Source organism: Lygodium microphyllum, chromosome 3 (genome assembly GCF_053477565.2).
Source record: "Lygodium microphyllum isolate KBCC chromosome 3, Lygodium_microphyllum_v1.1.10, whole genome shotgun sequence".
Taxonomy (NCBI): domain Eukaryota; kingdom Viridiplantae; phylum Streptophyta; class Polypodiopsida; order Schizaeales; family Lygodiaceae; genus Lygodium; species Lygodium microphyllum.
Genome location: NC_141137.1, coordinates 12,454,306 through 12,473,410, shown reverse-complemented (window position 1 = coordinate 12,473,410; position 19,105 = coordinate 12,454,306). Strand labels below are relative to the sequence as shown.

The 19,105-nt window shown below is 39.1% G+C and overlaps 1 protein-coding gene across 1 annotated transcript in view; it reads right to left on the bottom strand.

Annotated features, from left to right (window-relative positions):
- Positions 1–9,271, bottom strand: part of LOC148038056 (PRA1 family protein B5-like) — a 29,413-nt gene extending 20,142 nt beyond the window's left edge. The window contains exon 1 of the mRNA XM_087668429.1: positions 9,112–9,271. The gene's annotated coding sequence lies outside the window, so the exon portion shown is untranslated. The remainder of the gene's footprint in view (positions 1–9,111) is intronic.
- Between the last annotated feature and the right edge of the window lie 9,834 nt (positions 9,272–19,105).

Below are 19,105 nucleotides of genomic sequence, written 5' to 3'. Positions count from 1 at the left end.
GTTTGATGTACTAAGCCCTTTGAACTTGAAAGTTGTTCTAGCTTTCATTAACCTTTGTCTAGGCATTAATTATTTTAGTTTTCTTAGCCCAAATGACACCACAAGTCATTTCTACAAGCCCATTTAATGTCTAAAACTAAGATTGTCACTAGGCATCCACAAAATACTTGTCCAACATAACTTATCACAACTTTTGCCAATGTTTCCCATTGGCTAAATTGGGTCTTGGATTGCCCCAATGTCAACAAATCCCCCTCTAGAATGCATGTCCTGAAGCCAATCCTGTCAGAAAGCCATATGGAAAGAAGCCCCACTATCCACGAGCCAAGGCTTCTCCATAGAAAAAGCAACAAAAGTGGTATCCTCCTCATCGAACAAATGTACAAAGATAGACTCAATGGTAGCTAGGGTAGCTTTGGAATCCTTAGACCCCTCCTTGGGCTTCAAATGGGGGTACTTCTGGCAACACTTCTCTAGATGACTGTCCTTCCTACAATGTGGGCACTTAGGCTTCTTAGTATCCTTTATATCCTCTTTCTTGTCATCTTATTTCTTTGCCTTCGGCTTCGCCTTTTGCTTCCCTCCTCTCAAACCTATTGTAAAAGCCTTCCTGGAGCTGGATCCACTGGCACCAACCTCTTTGAGCCACTCATCATGCCCTAAGACTAGCGGGGCAAGCTCCTCCCAAAGAAGTCTCTTAGGTCCTTGATGTTAGAAGACTATGTAGAACACATCAAACTTTGGAGATGACAATTGAGTCAAGAGACACATTGCCATATCCTCTAAAGAGATAGTCCTCCCGAGAGATGCAAGTTCATCCCTCATGTCCTCCAATTGTTCATGTGATCCTTCATGGAAGGGTAGTCATCAGAACTAAGCATCCAAAGTTTCTTCTCAAGAGAAATCCTATGGACAAACATCTTTTTATAATACAAAGATGAAGGCTTAGACCATACTCCCACCACCGTCTTCAATCTACAAACATGCACTAGGACACAATCCTATAAGCTCATTAAAAGGAAGGATTGGGCTCGAGAATTGAGACGATCCCAAAAAGTTGCATGATCCATTGTGGTTCCCATATGGGGATCCTCCACATGGGACGAGAAATAGATAGGGTAACAAGCTCCCAAATATTGAAGGTGTCAAGTATGCATTCTACCTTACAAGACCAAAGCGAATAATTGGAACCATCTCACCGGTCCTCTTTGGATAAAGAAGGGAGAACATGCACTTGAACCAATGGTGCCATGTGGAGCAATTTAAAGCAAGTAGAAGGGGCTCTATGGGAAACATGGAGTGAGGGGGGCGCTGAAGGAAAATGCTACTCTAAATGGTGAGACTGAAAAAAAGGGCTCGAAGACCTTCATTGTTCATGATGATTATGCCACATGTTAGAGAAGTGGTGAGAAATCTCTTGTCAAAGTCATCAAAGCCATTGAACTAACTGTAAGACATCTTCAAAACCTATAAACACCCACAAAAATATGTGTTTTGTTATAGACGGCCTCGAAGGGTAGAAATCAGCTACATCTCCATGAAGAAAAGACTATAGATGTCTTGGTTGAGTCATATGGACTAGTTATCTGCAAAAAATCTGTGTTTTCAGCAAGGAACAAATCAATGAAATTTTGTGTTTTCAGCCTAGGGGGTCTTCTCTTGATGGGGGAACCTCCATATCCTCACTTTGGCAATGATACCACGTGAGAGTGCACAACGGAAGAGAATCAAGAACACGGAGAGAAAGAGAGAGAAAGACAGCAAGAGATGAAGGAAAGAAATCTGCACTAACTGAAAAAGGATGTTGAATACAAAGGAGAGGATTGGTCAATCCCTGCATGCAACCCAAGGTGTTGAGCTAAAAATGCATTAGCCTAACTTAAATAGCCCCAACACACACTTAATTAATTAAGAAAACTTATTATTTTGAAAAGAAATGTGATCCTAGAGGATAAATGTGTCTTACATGTCAAACCCTGGTTTCTGTGCCCCAAACTTTCTATAAACAGGCATGCAACCCACCACTCTCCCTCAATCTCGCTTTTACAGGTTTCAAGAGTTGTATCTCTGTTGTCTACATCCCGTTCATAGAGGACATCAGATCAAAGCTTCCCATCATCGTAATCTGCATCCATCTGGCGCCTAATTCTCCAGCCTCTTCCACCTATCACCTGCCTAGTAGAGCTATTGCCATCATCAAAAAGCTTGTCTTTGTTGCTGTCAGGGCATCCACACACAAACGCCAACTTCTACATCCAGTCGCCATCAGTAGGAGTTGCCACCATCATTATCCTACTTACGTTTGCATTCGTTCACTCTCCAACAACAACTGTCATCAACATCTACACTATCGCCATCAATTTCCACCTGTCGCCCAACATCAATCAGCTTGCATTTGCATGTTTCTTTCTTCTACATGGTCGCCAAGTTTCTCTCTCCTCTACAGATTTGTGTTTGCTACATATTCTCTCTCCTAATGCCTATCTACATCAGATCCAATCTTCTCTAGCTGCAATTGTTGGCGTTTGACACATGGAGGCTGCCTTGCTACGTTTTAAAGATCCGTTTCTAAGTACAACACACTCTCCAACTCAAAACCTCTGCATTAATCTTAGAGATACAAGAGTTCAAGGTTCAGTATCCACTACATAGTGTGCTTGCTACATGAGCATCATATATTTAGTAGTCATTCACTTATTATTCATTTTGTTCACTATCTCTGAGTTACCCTAACCTTGTGTTCTATGTTATCAGCTTGTGCTTTGTCGTACAATTGGTTTTGTGTTTTCTAGGTTTAGAGCATTTCTTTATATGATATCAAAGCTAGGTACTCTCTGAGAAACTTTGGCCTTTGATCACAAAGCTCATCTGCAAAAGCAAAAACAATAGAAGGGTCAAATGACTTCCAACGCACTCACACTATCGCTCCAATCTCCACAGACAGACATGGACAGAAACAATCAAGAGCCAACCTCCAAGCTTGCTACTACCCAATCTAACATGAGTGGAGAACCATCGGACTACCATGGAGTCCACATACCATATCAAATTTTGGCCTTGTTGAGTATGATCTCATCCTTATGTACAGGGCTCAGCAGGAGATTGAAGGTAAGCCTGTGTTGTCTCCTTTAGATTCGGTGCACAAAACTAATGATCTTGCACGACCTCTGGAATCTCCACTTCGGACTAGCCATCTACAAGTGGAACCTAACTCGAATTATGCTCCACTTCCACGATACTTCTTTTCTCTGATGCCAGGTACAAACTGTATTATGGCAAATTCTATACCAACTAATTTTGTATTTTCTATTGGATTCATCAAGAAGGTACTCTTCAAAATAATGTTTGGTTTTTGGATACTGAGAAAGACAGGTATTTTTTTATGAACTCAAAACTAGGTAAAAAGCTTAAAGAAAAACTTGTAAGTATTCCTTCCCTTTCTTTTCTTCAAATGATTTTGTTTCTCATGGTCAATCTAGAGTAGGTGCATCTTCATCCAATGCATTTTAATGGACAAAAGAAATCAACCATGTTTCCCACAACATCTACCACTAATCCATTTGGACTCCCACCCATCCCTCTCTCATCTTTCGTTGCACCTTCCTTTCCACATCCATTAAGTGCACCGCATTTACCACCACACACCACACTGGGGGGGTTTGCACACTTAGACACAACCTTTAGAACCTCTACTTACCCATTTCCGAGTGGTGTACCTGTGACGGAGGCTTGACCTCCCATACACACACTTTCGGAAGTGCCTCCCAAACATACTCGAGTGTGGATCATTTGGTGTTGCGGTTTGCCTCTATGGCATTACCTACTGGATCATGAAGTCATAATGTTGAGTCCCAGCTAACATTTGCACAAGGCTATCGTGTCCTAGTGCCTCCACCTCCACCTTCGGTACCATATGAAACTATGACAGTTTTGGTATCCCCACATCAATCAGCACTCCTTGGACATCAGCAGCCTATTTCTACCATTCCACCCTCACCCCCCTCTCCTCCTTATCCACCACCACCACTGCCATCTTATCCTCCACCCTACCCCATCTATCCACCTTCACAAACACCTCATGGTTCTAGTTTCTCATCCACAAAGCATGTTTTTAATGACAAGACTCGCTTCAACGAGTCAAACTTAATGAGACATGTCTTAAGACTCTCAAAATCTATGAGATTTAGTACAGGGGTTGAAACCCCAAACTAATCCTGTACTTGTTCTATACGAGCTCGTTCTCTCATGGAAGGCTCATAACACCTCCGCTATTGTCGAACTTGTGCCGGCTTATTGCTTGAGTTTCACTCTTATCTTCAACATCTCGACTAAGCATCAGAACGTTGGGCACATTTGACTGAATACTATGTGGCTCGGGATAGAATCCATCAGCTGCAAAACTTTAAAATCCCAAACAAGGATGACTTAAAAGTCAAGTTAACTGAGTATCAACATCTCCTCACTGAGTTCTCGACCATTGGGAATCCTAAGTCCTCTAATGATCAGGTTACCCTCTTCCTTAACAAGCTACCAAGAAATAGTTCCATTTTGTATAGCAAGCGATTTCGTAGCCTCAAATGCCCACATTTAATGAGTTTGAGTATCAACTATTGAGTCGCATACAACTGTTCAATTAATTTCATAACACATCCTCAATAGAGAAAGCTCTCGTTGCATCTTCTCAGAGGAGGCAACAAGGCAAGGAAAAACAAAATTCAACTTAAAATCAAAATCAAAACAAGGCTAGTGAACCCCAAGGAACCACACAATCAACTCTCAAATCTGGATGGCAAAACGTACCTAAGAAGAATAAGTATTGTCAACATTGTCAAAAGGTTGGCCATTATGACGAGAAGTATTGATCTAAGGTAAGAGACTGAAACCAGCCTTCCTCCTCGGATAGGGTGGTAAATCCCTGATTACAACTTAATTACAGCAGCAAACAATAAATGCAAATCTGAAAATACAAATTTACCTACTATTTTTGGACAATACACACCTGATTGGCCCCAAAATTGGCACCCCTTTCGGTATTTCTTTAGCTTTATTGAAGAAAAAGTTGACTCACAATGGGATTCTCCCAATCCCTTTCGGTATTTCAACTCCCCTTGCTGTCCAAAGTGACAAACAAGTCTTCAATCTATTTTGCCCCTTGATTCAGGCACTCAATTGGCCTTCACCCACTTCACAAACGATGGAAATTCCCCAAATTCAATGGATGGCTAGTCCTCCACCTAAATTCAGCTGAAATTCACCTTTAGCCTTGTTGAATCCAAGTCTTGGAGCTTCCAATTTCTGGCATGCTTCCCAAGACTACTGCTAAACCCTAATTTCTGCAATAAATTAAGGTTTACAGCAAAGAAATTTGCAATTTCTCAGCCTCCAAGTGTCCAAAGGCTGAGATCTTCGGAGCAAGGCTGTGAAATGGTTGGGAGATGAGAGGGAAAGCTATAGAGAGAGAAAATTCAGAGTTTTGTCACGAAGAATGACTGAAAATCAGTCAAATGCAGCTGTTGCCCTGCCACAACAGTATGTAGATGCAAAGAACTGAAGAAAATCAATCATTTACTACTGTTGCCCTGTCCCAACAGCCTGTAGATGCTGTCTCCTACTGTTGATTGGTCTTCTCTTGCCCCTAGCTCCCTCAGAAGGTCCTCAAATGGCTGCAAATCAGACCAGCAACCTCCCCTCTCTCTCCCTTGCAAGCTGAATTTATAGAAATGCTTCTCTTCAGCCTCTAAAGACGTTTTTCAGTCTTGCATGGAAATTTTTGACAAGTGGCAACCTTCCCAAAGAGTTTTTCTAGCATCTTTCATAATTAAATATTAATTTTCAGTCTTTAAATACTAAAAATTAATCTAATAATTATTTCGGTGCTCAGAAAAATAACTGACTTGCCAATAATTAAATTGGCTAGGTAACTTCCATTCCCAAGTGTTTCTACACCATCTTTAACCATCAGATTGGCGTTAGGTACCGTTAAATGCAACTTCTCTAGTGTCACCAACTGACACTTATGGCTAAATGGATAACCTAGGCCAACAATTGGCACCAGATACCACCAAGTACCTGTGCAGCATAACTTATAACAACTTTTTCCTTTGACATCCCGTAATTTCTTCGGGTCCCAAGCTCATAAATTTACTTTAACCCTAGTTGCACCTCACATGTGCATCATTTACTTAATCATGTAATTAAAAATGAATCCACATGTTAAGTGAGGTTTCAAAAATACATGTTCTCATGACAGAGGCACATAGCCAAAATACACGACTTGAACCTCCCCACCCCAGTTGGGTAACCCCCAGTAAGAAAAATAGAATGGTAGGCAATCCCCAACAGGGGTAGTGACGAGTCCAGACCCACACTGCTACCGATCGCTATCACAATTGACAAACTACTCAACTCTAAATTTAACACTTCGATGTAAATCCTTAACTTATGTCCCCAACTGCGATGGTCCCTAAAAAGGCTTTGTACAAGGCATTTTTTGGCTCTCAATCTATTGTTTCTCACTTCAATATCTTCCGTAGTCATGCTTATATGCACACTCTAGATGACAAGATAGGAAACCTCACCCCTTAAGCTAATCTCTTAATCTTTGTGGACTATTTTTCTGAAACAAAAGCCTACCGTTTGTTCAATCCTCGAACGAACAAGGTGATTGTTTAGGAGGGATGTCGTCTTTAATAAAAGGGACGTAGTGCAGTCTTTTGCACTAGGCTTTGTGTCCTCACCTCTGCTCACATCATATGAGATCGTGCCTTTCTGAGCTAGATCTATTGTCCGCTCCTCACCTTCCTTTAGACACTTCAGTCCCTTGGCCCCTCCAAGACACCCGTTACCCTGCTAATACCAACAAACCATGCAAGATTCAAGAATCCCTCCATCAAATTCCACTCTAAAGGGCCATGCAAATTTGATGTGCGGTTTGAGAGAGTTCCACTAGTCCCCCAAAACCCTAATTTTTTAGGGCACCCTTCAACATCTATAAATAGACAAGCTGCCCACCATTCAGGATGACCCCTCTTGTACAATCTTCATCCACGTGGTGATTCGACCTTTGTGATGGCAGCCACACCTCCCACAACTCCTCCAATGCCTTCCACCTTTTTCCATAGCTGTCACCTGCTATCTAGCGCCCTCCCTCCTACTGCATTTAATCCATCAACCATCACCAACTCACAAACTGCCTCCTTCTGCCTACATTTGATACTCTATCAGCCAGCAAACAATGGGTGGCAACCCTTCCCAACTCCATGCAATCTACTATCAATGTTGGCCCCTCCCTTCACCCAGCGGTAACTGGCAGCCATCTCTATCCTCTTGGTGGCTCCTCCATTGTTGCATTTGTAACTTTTTGCTTCCGCCCACATCATCAAGCATCATCCGCTGATGTCGCCTCAATCTTCTAACTCTTTGGTGATCAATGTTTGGTGTTTTCCTCACCTTCCATCACTCCGACTAGTAGTCACTAACTTAGGATCCATCTCCGATGAACATCACTTTCTGATACTCCATTGCTCTCCCCTTTGGCATTCTGTATACTCTTATATTCTCCTATGTCTTCGTTAGACTTTGACAGAGCTCACAACCAAGAGATAACAACTGACAAAATATAGCACGTTAACAACCTTCTACTACTACATTTACTGACGTCTAGTCGTACAACCTGCCACATCATCCATACAACTGCATTTTGCTCCAACAACTGTCCTCTAACTATTCTAAACTATTTCTCACTATTCAACTATCCATCTAACATTGGTCTAGCCTTACACTACTGCATTTGCTACTATCAAACATCTTCAAGGACTATCTGCTATGTTTCAAGATCCATTGGAGTACAATACAGTCTCCAACTCATACTCTTTACCCCGATTCTAGAGACATGGGAGTTCAAGGGTTAGTATTTGCTTTGGGTAGCGTATTTGTTGCATTGAGCATTGCATATATTCAGTGTTCAATCATTCATTCAAATTCTATATTAATTGTCTTTGAGCTACCCTAACCTTAAATGTGTTCTTTTTCAGCCTATGCTTTGTCATACATCGTATTTGATGTATCAATGTGAGACATAACCATGTCTACAAAGCCAATCTCAATTTTAAGTATGGAGCCCCCAATTTCAACAAGGCCGGTAAGCCAAAGCCATGGTAAAGCCATAAAACTAGCACCTTAATAACCCTCAAAAGCCAAATCCACCTACTGATTTGAACCTGGATTGAAACCAAATCCTTGTTAAGAGGAGTAAGCATAGAGCTATTAAGCTATGTTGAGCCAAGCTCCTCAATCACAAGGACTTTGGCCTTGCAATATAGTCATGAAAGAGCTAAGGCCATCCTTGCATCTCACCAAACTATTATCCCTTGACAAAGCCCCCATGAGAGATATTTTGGGGTGATAGGCTCATCTATTAAAGGATAGGAGAGCAATATACTCATTGAATTGCATTTCACTTTTGGTCATATCATCATTTGTACTATATGATCATGTCTTACCTTCTTTATATGATGTATAGAGGTCTCATACATCATTTTGGTCTTTTATAGATGTTAATACAGCTTTCTCTCTCTCCCCTCTGTCCTTCACTTTCTCCTAGGCCTCATAGGTTATTTTGTCCTTTGATGTTAAGACACTCTTATATCTCCTCCCTCCATTGCTCCCTTCCTCCCAGCAGATCTGCCATTGTAAAACCAACTCTTCGATGGTGAAACAAAATTTCATGCACTCTTGATGTCCATGGTTAGAAAAACTCTTGGTACAATACAAATTGTCCACGCTGTTTCTGAATTTGAATTGAACATTCCTAACCACACGTCTTCGAATTGCAAAAACATGCCGACGAACTTCTAAGTTGCACTGAGGAAATCTGTTCTGCACCCCCGAGTAAAGCTGTCGAAACTGGTTACTTGTGGATTAAGGGCACATAGCAACCTCCTGCACTTGCCGCAAAAGCGTGGTCGATTGCCGACAATTCTCGCATTCAGAACGAGCAAGGTGGGAGCAGAGGCCTTCCGCACGAGCGCAGATGGCGTAAGGCTCTCTTCATGAAACAGAAAACCAAAAACTGGCAGCGAGATCATGTGCAGAAGAGGAGGAGGAGATTACCTGCCAACGACGCTTGAACGGCCTCTAGTCTAGCTACTCTCGCAAAGCGAATTGCTCCGTGTCACCCTCCTTTGCCCCGAATTGAGTTCCCCTATTGCGATTACCATGCTCTTATGACTGAAATTTCTTTCGAGCTTCTCGGGTCGCGATTCGCCGGAACTACATCACCCGCTTACGTGGCAAAGACGGGACTTTTGGTTTTTACACGTGCAGATTAAGGTCATATTTCTCTTTACAGGCTGAGCTACATGAGACTTCCGATTTATTTTTTTTATGGTACATTTTATTATTATTATATTATTTTAACTATAAGCTTTCCCCTCGAATTTTCAGAGGGTTTCCCAAACTTTTTTTTTTCAAATCTTTTTTTTTAATTCAAAATTCCTTCCCTTCCTCTCTTTCTCACGTGTAATATCTCATTTTCTCTTCTTCTTCCCTTTTTTCATTAAAGCTTCTTTTTTTTTACCTCCTTTTTTTAAATTAAAACTCCCTTTCATTTTTAATTAAATTTTTCTCCCTTCCTTCCCCTCTCTCTCATGTGTAAGACCTAGGTTTCCTTTCTCTCTCTCTCTTTCTCTCTCAGAGTTAGATTAAATTTTTTTTAATTAAACATTTTAAAAGTTTTTTTTAATTTAAAATTTTTCAAACATAGTTTTTCACGCACTTTGAGAATGAGATAGAATAAAAGAGAGAGAGTGAGAAGAATAAGAAAAATGATAAAAAGAAGACGGAGAGAGAAGGGGGAGAAAGAGGAAAGAGAATAGTCTTTTTTTAATTAAACATTTTTCTTCTCCCCCTCCCCCCTCTCTCTCATGCGTAGGGCCTAGGTTCTCTCTCTCTCTCTCTCTCTCTCTCTCACTCTCACTCAGTTAGATTAAACTTTTTTAATTAAACATTTTAAAAGCTTTTTTAATTTAAAATTTTTCGAACATAGTTTTTCGCACACTTTGAGAAAGAGATAGAATGAGAGAGAGAGAGAGAGAGAGAGAGAAGAATAAGAAGAATGATAAAAAGAAGACGAAGAGAGAAGGGGGAGAAAGAGGAAAGAGAATAGTCTTTTTTAAATTAAACATTTTTCTTCTCCCCCTCCCCCCTCTCTCAGTTCCCTCTCTCTCTCCCCTCTCTCTCTCTCTCCTTATTTTAATTAAATAAAAAGTTTACATTAAAAAGTTTAATCTAAGAGAAATATACAAAGAGCAAAAAAGAAAGAAGAGGAGAGGGAGGGAACAGAAAGAAAGAGAATTATAGAGAGAGAAAATATAAAATTTAAGAGAGAGAGAGAGAGAGGAAAAGAAAAAATGGAAAAAGAGGAGAGAGGGGAGACGGAGACGGAGACAGAGGGAAGAAAATGAGAGAGAGAAAATAAGAAGAAGAAGAGAAAGAATGTGAACACAAAGAGAATTATAGAGAGAGGAATGATAAAATTTAAAAGAAAAAGAAAAGAAAAAATTTAAAAAGAAAAAAGAGGAGAGAGAAGGAAAGGAGAGGAGAGGGGAGAGAGAGAGAGAGAGAGAGAGAGAATAATAAGAAGAGAGAGGAAAAGAGAAAGAGAGATGGAGAAAAAGAAAAAAGAGAAAAGTATTTTTAAATTTTAAATATTTTTTGAGAGAGAAAGGAAGGGAGAGAGAATGAGAGAGAGGAAGAGATATATATATATATATATATATATATATATATAATTTAAAAGAGAGAAAAAGAGAAGAAAAATATAAAATTTAAAAGAGAGAGAGGGAGAGAAGAAAAAAATGAAAATTAGGAGAAAGGGGAGAAGAAGAAAAGAGGACGAAGAGAGAGAGAGAGAGAGAGAGAATATAAACATAAAGAGAGAATTATATATAAGGAAAAGATAAAATTTACATACTTTAAGAGAGATTGAGGGGGGGGAAAGAAAGTGAAAGAAGAAGAAGAAGAGAGAGAGAACATGTAGAGAGAATTAGAGAGAAGAAAATTTAAAAAGAGAGAATAAAAAATAGAGGAGAAAGAGAGAAGGAAAAGAGAGGAGAGAGAGAAGAAAAGTGCAAAGAGAAAAAAAGAGGAGAGAGAGAGACACACAAAGAGAGAGAAAGAAAATAAAAAATTTAAAAAGAGAATGAAGAGAGAGAGAAGAAGAATAAAAAAAGAAAAAAAGAGGAGAGGGAGAGAGAAGGAAAAGAGAGGAGAGAGGGGGGAGGGGAGAGAATAAAAAGAGAGAGAAGAAAAGTGGGGAGAGAAAAAAAGGAGAGAGAGAGAGAACCAGGAGAGGAAAAAAATAAACTAAAATAGAAGGCAAAGAGAGAGAGAGAGAAAAAAAAAATTAGACAAAGGAAATTTTTTGGGGGGAGAGAGAGAGAAAGAGAGAAAAAAGAGGAGAGAGAAAGATGAGAAATGGATTGTTGAGCGAAGTTGCCGTGCGATAGCATGACAACTTCGCTTTTGCCGCTTCAAGGCAGCGAAGTTGCTGCGAAGCGGCCTAGCGTTCTGTGCGCGCGAACGCTAGTTCAATCACAAAGCACCCGCATGAAAGCATACAAGGAAGGCAAAAGTGGCGTCAAGCTTCTACTAAAGGCACCAAAGTAGAAAAGCAAGGTACCATCAAGTCGAATCTTTTCGTTTTCTTCTTTGTTTAGCTTGTGGATCCATCAAAGTTCCATCATCTATGCCATTCGATCTATCATCTAGGTTCGTCAATTAAATGATGTGCTTTATTTTAAAGCCCATGGATCCATCATCTATGCCATTCAATCTATCATTCAGGTTTGTTCTATCATCCAGGTTTGTCAATTAGATATGTCATTTGATTTATCATTCAAGTTCATCGATTAGATGATGTCAATTGGAGCTTGTGATTAATTGGTTTTTAGTTTGATTGTGATTGAGTGAGTTCACGATGAGTATGTCAATAGAAGTTTCAATTGGAGTTCGTGATTCATTAGTTTTTACTTTGATTGCAATTGATTAAGATCGCAATGAGTTTATGATTGATTATTTTGTGTCAATTTGATGTGATTAAGTCGATGGTGCAAAGTGTTAGCAATATAATATTATCAATGTTGTTACACATGCAACTAACAGTGACTCTTTAATTACCTATTTTGTGGTTTTTTTTAACATTTTCACATTAAACTCAAAAGCTTAAACACTTTTCAAGTTTCTAAACGATAAAAGCCTCAAAAAGCTTAATAGAAAGCTTTGAACGTTGGGAAGCCTTAAGCCAGTATAATAGGAGCAGAGTTAAGTAATATAGGTCATTCCCTTGATCACGAAATTTGTCTCTTATATGAGGATAGAGAAAGATCACACAAGCATGTAGAGAAGTGTATGTGTTCAACAAGCAATGCTTAACGTGAAACTCTTGCACAAGCGTCGTGTGTGACACAATGTGTGACAAGTATGTCTATGTGGCGCTGCAATGTGTGTGCTTATGGCTGCTCCATGAACGTGCCATTGAGTGACCAACTCGATAGAATATGCCAAGAGACTGGGATTGCAAGACTTGGACTCAAATATGTTCAAAATAATTTACGCTACAATATTGTGCAAGTCAATGTCACCCACCAAAGCAACGTTAAATTGCATGTAGATTCCTATAGTCACAAAAATAAGTCTATCGAGAGTACATTGACAACTTCCCTACACAAATACAATAGTGAAAGCTCACAAGGACAAGGGACATCATCACACACCCTGTAGACCTTTACTATGCTCAGTCATCGAGCTTACAGCATGTAGCATTCTATCACTACCACAAAAACAACAACAATACCAAAACCACCACTGCATCTGATCTCGAACCCACTCTCTATGACACTTATGGCAATACCATGGAGTAGCATACGAGAGTGGTACAATTCACTGATTTTCACCCATGCCACTAAACTGAAGGTTTCCTCTTCAACACATTACTACAACGAATAGGCTTTAGGTCAGAGAGTGAACTAATAAGCACTAATAACTCGGCACAATCATACTATATCGAATGCCAACTCCATGATCTCATGGGAAGACCTTGAAATGTTCATCATGGACTACATTCAAAGAAACTTGCTCATCTTGAACCAACCCCACCAACTAATGAACATGATCACTCAAAAGATCCCTTTCATCAAAGACAACACATCAACATTCACAATACCTCCAGCATCTTCTAACTATAAAAGTAGCATCACATCAATATGAATAAAGATGTTACAACTCACGAAAGAGTTACGAACAATTCCTAATAGTACTCTAATAACAAAACAACAAGCTATCTATAACTATCTCATTGATGTGACATATGGCCTACACATCGTCAACAACGATACACCAAGTAGTGGAAAGAGCTTTCTCATACATTGTTACAGTTACAACCTCATTGCCAGGAATAAGAGCGTACTGCTAATGGCAAACACATGAGTAGCTACAACTATACTAGTTAGCCTATCCAACATGGTCCATTACCAGTTTAAGATACTAGCACATGCACATCAATATCTAGTACAATTGCAAGAGATGGACAAATACTACATTGCAATAAGAGAAGCTAATGTAATCATCATCGATGAGATGTCCATGTTAACAAGGACAACATTTGATATAATAGTGCACTAGATAGTGAGTGTCTACCAAGGCTCACTGCTCAATCCATTCAATAAGAAGCTCACGATACTATTTGGTGATCTTGCACAATTAATGTCTATTTGCAACCATCAAACCGAGCTTTACAAACAATGTCACATTTCCTCCTTATCGTACTGGGCACATGGAAAGCAACACACTATCCAAACCTTGTGACTTGCCATTCCTACAGTTTCTATAAGTCATCAAGCATTGTTGTCCAACAAAGTGAGAGATGCATAAATGTTTACATTAGTGCATGATTGACGAGAAGAATGTTTTAGATTTCATCAATTAAAAAATAATAATCATATCCACACACAAGGAAGATGTTCACAACTACAACAAGCAAATTTTACACAAATACTACACAGCCAAACAAATCAACACCGTCAAAGTTCAAACAAATGCAAACGATGTGCCAGCATTGCAGACTTGGCTACATGACAAGAACTTCCATGAGATAAATGAGATAGTAGTTGGGGCGATTGCAATGATAATTGAGAATATTGACCTTACCATGGGTGCAACAAATGGTGCGATGTGTAAGATCAACCATATCAACACATCAAATGACAAAATGATATCAAGAATCCAAGTTACAATCCAATCAACGAACCAACAACTCACCTTGTGGCACAACAATCACCAACGCAAGGCATTGAAAAACAAGTGGTATCATAAATCCACATTCTCATTAACACTCGCATATGTGATCATTGGTCACAAATCGCAAGGAGCCACAATAAACCAAAAAGCTCTTTTGCACATAAGAAGCATGTTCGCGCCCAAACTAGTCTACATAATGCTCTCCCTTGTAAACTGAAAGGAGAAATTTGCACATTATCAATCTTCCAGATCCATCTGCCTTCACTTTGGCACCTTTCCTGACACCATGACTCAAGTACAGAAACAACACAACTCAATAAAAAACAAACAAAGATTAAACACAACACATTCCATCACACAATAATCTCTTACGCTTCTTGTAACAAGTATTAAAGCAATCTTCTAAACCTTCTTTCAAATGTTCTTTGTTAACATACTAACGTGTTTCCCTAATTTTCTTCTCCTAGTAATAGATTTGTTAACATACTAATGTGCTTTCCTCATTTTCTCATTTATATATACACATCACCCGTTAAGGCAATATCTCTTTGGATGAGGTATGCACAATCTAAATGATGCCTATATGTATTAAAATATTACTTTCCCTAACCGCATTGACCTATATATACAGATGTTCCAGCTATACATTCAAAACCACATGAACACCCAACGCTAGATCAAGAACCCTCCTGCAAGTACACAAAATTGCAGGTACATAACATCAAACCAGATAAGAATGGCAAACATCGCTACACAAAAAGACATCAATGGATTTGCAACATACAACGACCTCAAAAAACGAATGGTCACGTCACTCAAATTCTCGACAACAACTAGTGTCTTGCATTAGATGATAAGATTGCAACTAGTACACAACCGCCTACAAACTTTATAATCTTCATTTTTACTCGAAACAACAATGCTAACTCATATACTCTTAACATGCAGGACTTCTCAAAGACATACTTTGTAGACTCAAACTTGAGTACAAAGACTCAGTTGACAATCCACTATGAACAAGCACAACCGAAGCGCTTTTGAACACAAGAACAAATGACATCGAAACGTACCCAATGAGCTACTACACTATAGATTTAACGTCTCACTCAACCAATTGGTAGAAGTCATGAAAAAAGAAGGCAAAGACATACTAGAAGATTACTTAAAAAAGAACCACTACAATCATGGTCATGACAATCCTGCAATGATGATCGAGAAGGTCATATACTTATTGAGTAGAGAGGTATACACCCAGACATATGGTTCCAACTCCAATCCATTCAATAACATAAACTACGTAACATGCAAGTTTTTGAGATTCTCCATGTATTTAAACAACACAAAATCTTATCTACAAATGTACTTCACTTTAAAACACATCACATATCTAAATACCATCAGTAAAACTACTACATAACAAACATGCGAGATTTGCATATGGAACTTCATGCTCCTCGACTTAGTTGAGCATGTCAACCTAATTTTTTCCATTAAATATTATTTCATTTGATGTTTTCCTCATCTTTAAGATAATTGCCATCGTTTGTTCATCTCTTCCCGAGTAGCGTCGCCATAATTCCACCCGCCATAATTTTCATTGCCCATGCTATTGGAGGAGAGCCACCCAAGTTAGTCCATGCTGCCTCTGTGATGTTGGTTAATGCAATCAATCAATTGTTCAATAATCTATTAGATTCAATTTAACCCGATTAGATTAGATTACTTAATTAAATCGATCAATTAATTGTTCAATGATTGATTAATTTAAATTTAAATAGATTAGATTATCATATTAGTTTCAATTAGTTAATTAGTTTGATTAGTGTTCTAATTACTGAAGTAGTAAATTATTAGTGTTTGATTAGTTAATTTGTTTAGTTTAATTATTTAATTATTTAATTAGTTATAATTCTTCAAACATAATTATAAATAACTAATTGTTAAAAAACTAATTATTCATTAATTGAATAATTGAGCTTTAAAAAATTAACTAAGTATTCAGTTAATGAATTAACTAATCAAACAGAATTATAACAAATTAATTAATCAAACGCAAATTATTCACTAATTGAATAATTGAACTAAAATAAGTAAAAAATCAACTAATCAAACACTAATTATTCACTAATTGAATAATTACAATAAAAATCAAAAGAATTTGCGAGCTTTGGTATCAATGAGCATGCATCCTCGTCATCTTGTGTATGGGCAACGAAGCTTCAACTAGAGCATCAAGATTAGACTTTAAAACCTTTGCAAATATGGAAGTCTTCATGGCCTACCACACATCACAACAATGTAACACACAAAAAATATTCAAATTCCAAACATATATATATGCATTGCATGTTACGTGCAATATAAAATGGACATATTACAATACTAGATTGTTAAGAATAACCAAATTAACCAAGAAGGTACCTAGGAATTGGAAAAGTGTGCAATGCCAATCAATGAATTGCAATCATGTAGTATAAAAACATTTCCAAAGACCAATCACAATCAATAAATGAATGGCCCAAGAATGAAACTACTTGATGGATGTCGATATCTAGTTGATATAGCGCAAGCAAGCAACATAGGTCGTGGCTCAATGTACTCTTCTCCATATTTAAGGTGAAAAAAAGTCAAAGTAAAGCATCCATAAGGTTGCAAATTGAATCATAACTTATCTCCTTCCTTACTCTGTCTTCTCAAAGGCATCTCCTCATATGCATCTAGAACATGTGAAAAGATAACACATTTATTATTGAATTCTAAAATCTATTGGAATTCATTATCAAAAAATGTTATAAAATTATGAAGTTTACTTGAATTCACTATAAAAGTAATATTATTTTTACTTTATTTATTTTGTTTCATGATAGATGTGGGAGCTCACGCTCAACTGCCAAGACCCACGAACCGCTTATTGTTTCAAGCGTTCCAAGCCGAGCACTAATGGCTACCTCTCACATAGCCGACGCACCATCCATATCTATGGGTATAGTGAGCTTACCTCCATGCCGATTGAGTTACCTCCTCTCTTGCGCACTCCGGTAGCTCCACGATGCAAGTGCAAGCTTCAAGCAAGCTCCATCCTCAAGCTCCACGCTCCAAGCTCCATAGCCGCGAGCAAGACAAGAGAAGAGAAGAGAAGAGAAAAAGAGAGGAGAAGATGTAGAGCTTCTCCTCCTCAGTCCTTGGTCTCTCGCCCTCACACACTCACTCCCTCACACTCTCACACTCGCTCTCTCAAGCACAAGCTCAAGCAAGCAAGCAACAAGAAGAAGAAGAAGAAGAAGAGAGCCACTTTTGGCCACACACAAGAATGAGCTTCTCATTCACTTTTCAACTTTATATATAAAACCCTAAATCCCTTTTGGGCGGTCATCCCCTTATCCCCTTTTTTACATGGCCGGCTGTGGCCTAGGCCATTTTTCCCATTGTCCTTCTATCTTCCTAGCTTCCTTTCCACCGCCCCTCTACCTTTACAAATTGCATGGGTGAGAGTCCGGCACTCTTAAAATAAATCATGGTGTCCTTGCACTTTTTTACAAAAGTATTGACTTGCGCTTTTTCTTGTATGCCCTTTTTCCTTTATTTAGAAATTTTTTGCACTTCTTGTGTTTCCATATTTTTCTTGGTGCACCTTCGTCTTCCGTTTCACTTTTGCCTTGGCCTTGTCTTTTGCTTCAGCTTTTTTGGATTTTCCACCTTTGTTTGTTTGAGGGTTAACATTATCCCCCTCCTAGATGAGTGCCAGTCCCATGGCACTCACCATCGTAGGTAGTAGGGTTTGGCATGCACTGAAGATATGGGTGGAAGGGACATCGGTGGTTGCCGGGGAGGAAGGTCATTGGGTGCATGTTGGTGGCCTAGGTGAGTGGTGGTAGGGCTGTTGGAGTCGATGGTAGGGCTGTTCTTTGTTGGGGATTGCACTGATGGTTAGCACAAGTGTTGGTTTGTTGGGGATTCTACACATGACAATTCTTGGCGGGCTTGCAAGATGAAAAGGATAAGAATTCAGAGTTGGGTGTCGATGAAGAGCGAACGACACTTTCGTTGGAGTCTTCAATACCTGCATTTGAAAACCTCTCATAGGTGGTCTCTCCCTAGGGGTAGTGCTAGTCTTCTCTATCGTGCACAAGACATAGTTCAATTAGTTTGGAAGACAGGCTGAACTCTAAGCAAGTTGAGAGTATTATCCTGCACTTGAGGACCCAAACTGTGTATATATTTTGGTGCAGATATTATGTGAGTGCTCGAGCATACTTAGATATTACGTAGTTAGAAGACCGTGGCTGGTTTCTTGTAACAATGTGTGGATGAAGCGAAGTTGTCCATGTTGAGAAGAAGTACACGTGAAGGTGTATGAGACATCCTTTTTGTGTTGTGACTACACGATGTAGCATTATTGAACACAGGGACACCGCACTTTTGGTAGGCTGGGAGCTATTGGACTTGCTTGATGAGGATGGTGTACTTTTCATGGCCAATTGTGTGGTGCTTACCACAATTGATTGCAATGGTATTAAGGTAGAGTGCAAGAGGGAATCGTGCGAATGGGTTAGGGTGACAGGTCTAACCATAGGCAAGAAAAGCTCCCTAGGTATGTCCTACCAAGGTCACTGGGTGGACGTACCTAATTTGAGGACCCCTAGGTGTTGTGCTGTGATCGTGGGTGCTTCGTATCTTTTTGTTCTTTTGTTTTGTTTTGTTTTGTTTTTTCCTTTTCCGTTTTCTTTTTCGTTTCTTTTTCTTGTTCTTTTTTCTTTCTTTCTTTCTTTCTTTATTTTTTTGGACTTGCCTGAGTACAACCATTGCAATA